Here is a 5,430-nt window from a genome sequence, read left to right as displayed (position 1 = left end):
CATGATGTTTTAGCTGAAAAACATAATAGGATGTTTTAGTTATGTTCTAAGATTTGACATGGTGGAAGAATATGGTGCTAATTACAGCCATGGGAGTTGAGTGAGCTAGCTCTATTGCCCCCCCCAAACAAAATCTCCTCTACACATCATTAGCTCCAGATGTCCTAAAAGCTACCCCTCAAACCCCGTATACCTTCATACACTGAGGCTTTATATTTGTGATGTGTAAGGACTCCTTTCCCATCAGGTAATCTGCCCTGAGTGTCTAGATACTTAAGTAAGGCCCTCCATCACATTGAGTTTGCTTTGAGGTAGCAACCAAGGCCAAAATCTGAGTATAAAAACACCAAGCATATATGTTGCACAAGAAACTGAAGCCTGAGAAAGATGTGACAACCGTTTAGGACTGACCAGCTCTTCACTTCCATACGTATATGTCTATGACTAGTGTTTAATTCAAATAAGCAATACATTGTTCAGCTACTTCAACTCTTTTAGAACTTGTCCAATAGGACTTCTGATGGACTCCTAAGAAAGAGTATCCACATTCACGAAATTATGTTTCAAGTATTGAAAAAGTGCATACAATCATGAACTGTGCATACGTAAGCAGTGTGTTTGGCTTAAATGTGGATTCTATTATTCTAAAACATTTTCATTATTATTTCAAATAAGGTTATCAAAAATAAATTTCTATTAATTTTTTAGCATTACATTACCTTAGGAATAAAACTCATGCCTCTGGGGATAATAATGTATCTTACATTATTTGCATTTAAATGAGGTTTCTTGGATCTTGGAGTGATTATATTTGCCCTATAAATTACTTAGTTGCTATAAATTATCTAGATTGTTAAGCAAATTTTCTATGATGATTGACTATAGAAGACTAATTGTACCTGATAAATGTTGTTGGAAATATAAAAATGAAAAGATCTTCCATTTTAGCAGTTATTCCAGGATGATGTTAGCCTACTTGAAAAAAAACAAAAAACAAAAAACAAAAAACCCTGTGCAGGCATCTTGAGAAATAACAAGTGGCAACATTTTTATTGCCTTTTCCTAATCAAAGAATTATAAAATCTGTAAGTGGGGAGGAAGGTACACAATAGGCTATCTTGTTTTTTATTACTGTTATTAACTGTTAAATTTAGAGGGATTTGAGATTAATTCTTACCACTATATGCTTACTTGCTCACTTGTGAATTGTTGAATTTTTATTGCATTTTCAAATAATTCCTTAATATTTATAGACATGCCTTGTGGTAACACCTGGTTATTAAGTTAATCTTTTCAACTTCAATCAAGTGCTCTTTTTACCAATTATAAAAGTAACTGAACATGTCCACTCCTTAAGGAGCAAGGGTCGACTTATACCACAACCTATTAACACAGGCTTACACCTCTAGTTTTATACCAGCTCCTCCTAAAATACCAAATTGAAGGACTCAAGACTAAATGTTCATGCCAATCTTGAAGGAAAAGCAAAATTACTTTGAATGTAGGATAAACCCCTTTAATTTTGCAGATGAACACCAGAGATAAGGATATAGCAAATGTCTAATTTAGCAAGACTTTTTTTTGACATTGAAGAAAAATTGACCCTTTCTTGCACATAAAAACCAGGGCACTAAGGCAACCTTCCTTGAAAGAAGTTTAAAATAAACATATTTTATTTTAAATAAATCCTCCAGCATGAAATGGAAAGAGTTCACATTATTTGCTTGGAAGAAGGCTGAGTATACAATCTACTTGTCAAATGCATCTGCGTAGCTCAGCAACAGTTCCTTATTGGAAAGGATATTTCCCCATTGGTGGCTGAAAGGACGTTTTTGTCTCAAAATTCACTCTTCCCTTTGGCTTGCTTCTCCCTTGACTCTACCCAGGCTTTTTTAGTAGTGCCTGCATTTCATTTTCTCCTAAACACTCATCTGCCCCTCACTTGAATTTGTGTCATTATCAAGGAAAGATTTTTCCTTCTCTTCGCTTTCTTTCTCCACCTGAGTCAGTTGATCTGATGTCTGTTCCTGCTTCTTTTTTGTATAATACAAGAACTGTCCTGGGCTTGCTCTGTCTTAAAGTAGCTTCTACATAGATGGGGTTCAAGAGGTTGACAGTCCTACTGATGTGGTTTAGGGGTTCAGGGGTTCTGGAACTCCCAATATCACAACACGCAGGTCCTGCCCAAAAGAATTCAACCCAAGCCATGTTTCAGCCAAAGACAAGGTTTATTAGAACATTGGTTATATTGGGCAGACTCTTAAGCAGTCTGATCATTAGTAAACTATTAGCTAGATCATAAGAATCTGACTAGTGGCTAGATTTTAAGAATCCTAGCAGGGGCTAGATTATAAGAATCTAAGCAATGGCTAGATTTTAGGAATCTGAGCACCTTAATGGAAACAAGGTGGGCCTTATACACAGAAAGACTGTGGGAGGGACCTAGGAGTGGCCAGTAAACTGGAGTGAACAGAACTCCTGGGACCTGGACCACACGGCCAAGGGAGAAAGGAACCTAGCTAGGATTAAGGGTGAGAAATGGCAAGGGGGGGGGGGTTGGCCATACACAGGGAGATAAAACAAAGGAAGGCCAGGCTAGATTAACAGAATTGGGAGATAGGGTGTAGCCACAAGGAAAGGCCAGTTGATGGGATTATAGCCTCAGGAGACGATCAGAGATTTGGCCATGTGGGAAAGTCCAGGGTTTTTCCTCTCTGGGGCCCAGATCCCAACCCCATCAATAGAGTAATTTTTCCCATTAAGATTATTTTTAGGAACTTCAAAACACCTCTCTGTGAACTGCCTCTCTGTGAGTTTCAGGGGTGACTGGCTGAACCCCACTTCAGCTGATGCAGATCTCACGTAATTATTTGACTGATAGCGTCCATAAGTGTGTACCCACCGAAATGAGGGCAACCACAGCAGCAGCAGCTTCTCCTTTCTCCCGTCCCTTCTGCTCCGTCTCGCACTTGATTTCTGTCAACGTGGCCTTTTCTGCCCTGAAGACATCCCGGACTCGGACTCTTCCTGGTGGCCTTTCCCAGGAACTCCATCACTCCTCCAGATCTCTCCGAGGCTCCTCCCAGCGGCCGCCATGATTTGTCGCCACCGCCAGAGGTAACCGAACTTCGATCACACAGAGGGGAAGCCCGGAATCCCACACTGGAAGGACTGGGCTGGGAAAGCTGCTCCGCACACCCCCTGGCCACCGACTTGACTATGGCCTGCAGCACGCCTGCGTACTGATCAGACATTCACAGGGCCGTCTTCTATGACGCCTGAGGGAGGAATGGCCGGGGCGACTTGGCCAGCCTCCTCATTGGCCCTCCCTTCCTCTAGTGGGGGGTGCCTCCTGATTGTTCGGGAGCCAGCCACTTGGAGCCTCTGCCACCCCTCCCCTAGGCCCTGGCTGTTCTGTCCATCAGGCAATACCTCCCAGCTGTAACTGCCTTATTCCAGTAAGTTATCTGAAAGTAAACATTATCTGTAAAGTTATCTGAAAGTAAGGTTATCTGAAACATTAAAATTATTTTCTAGCGAAAGACAACTGTTTCACCACTATTTAGTACATATATTTTGTACTGTGGGAAAATAATATAGCATGTATATGCTCCATATTTAAATTTTAATCTCTTTATAAACATAGCTTGTGAAGGCAAAAATGCTTTTCTTAAATCATTTATTTGTTAAAGGCTTTCACTTTAATTGAACCCTATATAAGGGTTTAGAAGCACCTTCCATGCTTTTTCATAAAGATGTGGAATGTGTCCATCCACCAGAAGGAGGAAAGGATGAGTTTATTGTGCACTATGGAAACAGGAGAGAAGGCTCAAGAATAGTTTGTAAGTTGGATAGAATGGGGGGGGGTGGGGGGGGTGTAGCTTCCTATATCTCACTGAAAATGTTTGAGTTAAGTATATTTAAATATACCGACTAAAAAAACTAAGAAATTTAAAAGGTTGGTTAATTAAATTCTGGACGTATTACAGCAACCAAAAGGCATGTTGAAATAAAACAGCACACTTTAATTTCGAAAGGCTAAAATATATATACACACATATGTATGTGTGTATGTATACACACATACATATGTGTATACGTGCATATATATATTATGCATAATACACACATATATACATATGCATAGTTGATATTTCAATAACCATATTTTAAATAGAATGAAAATGCCTTTAAATCAGACTAAATTTTGCATGTTTAATGTAAATCTAGATGGTATATTGTATTTTATTACTAAAAATGTTGAAAAAATTTAATGTAATTAATCTACAACATTCTGATGGTTTGTGCTTTATTTTCTGCTTCCTTCTGTTTCCCCTATTAATTAAACTGCTTTTAATGGCTATTTAAGAAAAAAAAATCCATGTCAGAGCATTTACTTTATTAAGCAAAATACTATTTGAACAGCATAAACCTTGAAATGTACCTAACACACACCTAATTGCTGTATTGCTCTTAAAGTTGTTCATTAGGAAAAATAATAATAATGCAATCACAATCAACAACTAATTATACTAAAGAAAAATAATAGTAAATATGACAAGTGCCTGGGTTCATTCATTGATATGCTGAGGGACAACAAATCTATGTTTTGGAGTTAATTTCAACAGGGATAGAAAGAAGCATAGTGTGTGAATATGAAGGCTTATTATATAGATTTAAAGAAATTATTTCTCCTTAGCATCCACAAAATTTATTATTATTCCCAATGTCACACACAGTCATTTCGGGATACCCTTGACTCCTTTCACCCTATTTCACCTCGCCCAATGAACCTTCTTATGTAGCAAAGAAAAACAGTTAAGAAAAAAATATAATAAATACGTCTGGGAGTGTATAAAAAGAAAAGCTGCTCTCCTAGCTTCCCCATATGCACATGTACATTGCCTGCACAATACGTTCATCTGAATTCCTGATATTTTCATTCAAACTGAGTCATTGGTGAAAATGAGATCTATAAGAGGCATCTTTTCCACAAACAAATATTCCAGGAGTCTGGTCAAAGTAATTATAGTCTATTAAATTTTTAAAGTCTTTGGTTTTCTTTTCCCCTAGCCTTCACCCTAACCCTCAACACTTGGCCCCAGGAGTTAAGAATGAGTATCTTGAATTGTAATCGAATACAAGTTATACAAAATGAGCATATGATACAGCCTTGCAACAAAAGCATTCTGAATGATAGATGGTTGAAGGTACAGTTCCAGGACTCAATTCTGTCCTGTCACCAACCAAATCCTGCCTTTGAATATCAGGCAGGACCAGGGATTTGTCATCTCCCCTTCAAAAAGATGTGCAACTCTCTTCCATTAAGTGTTCTGCCCTGACACATCTTTGCTCACAAAATGATAATTAAATCAGCAATGCAGTTGCCACTGTGAATGATGTGAAAATATACTGTCTTGTGACTTCACA

General features: G+C 38.3%; 1 pseudogene; it reads right to left on the bottom strand.

Moving 5' to 3' along the window:
• Nucleotides 1–1,892: 1,892 nt before the first annotated feature.
• LOC144456553 (calcyclin-binding protein-like) lies at nucleotides 1,893–3,456 on the bottom strand (annotated as a pseudogene).
• Nucleotides 3,457–5,430: the final 1,974 nt, after the last annotated feature.

The sequence above is a fragment of the Phascolarctos cinereus genome, unplaced genomic scaffold, assembly GCF_003287225.1.
Source record: "Phascolarctos cinereus isolate Bilbo 61053 unplaced genomic scaffold, phaCin_HiC Scaffold_4;HRSCAF=312, whole genome shotgun sequence".
In the NCBI taxonomy this organism is placed as follows: domain Eukaryota; kingdom Metazoa; phylum Chordata; class Mammalia; order Diprotodontia; family Phascolarctidae; genus Phascolarctos; species Phascolarctos cinereus.
Note: the sequence above shows the minus strand (reverse complement) of the source record. Positions and strands in the feature narration are given on the sequence as shown.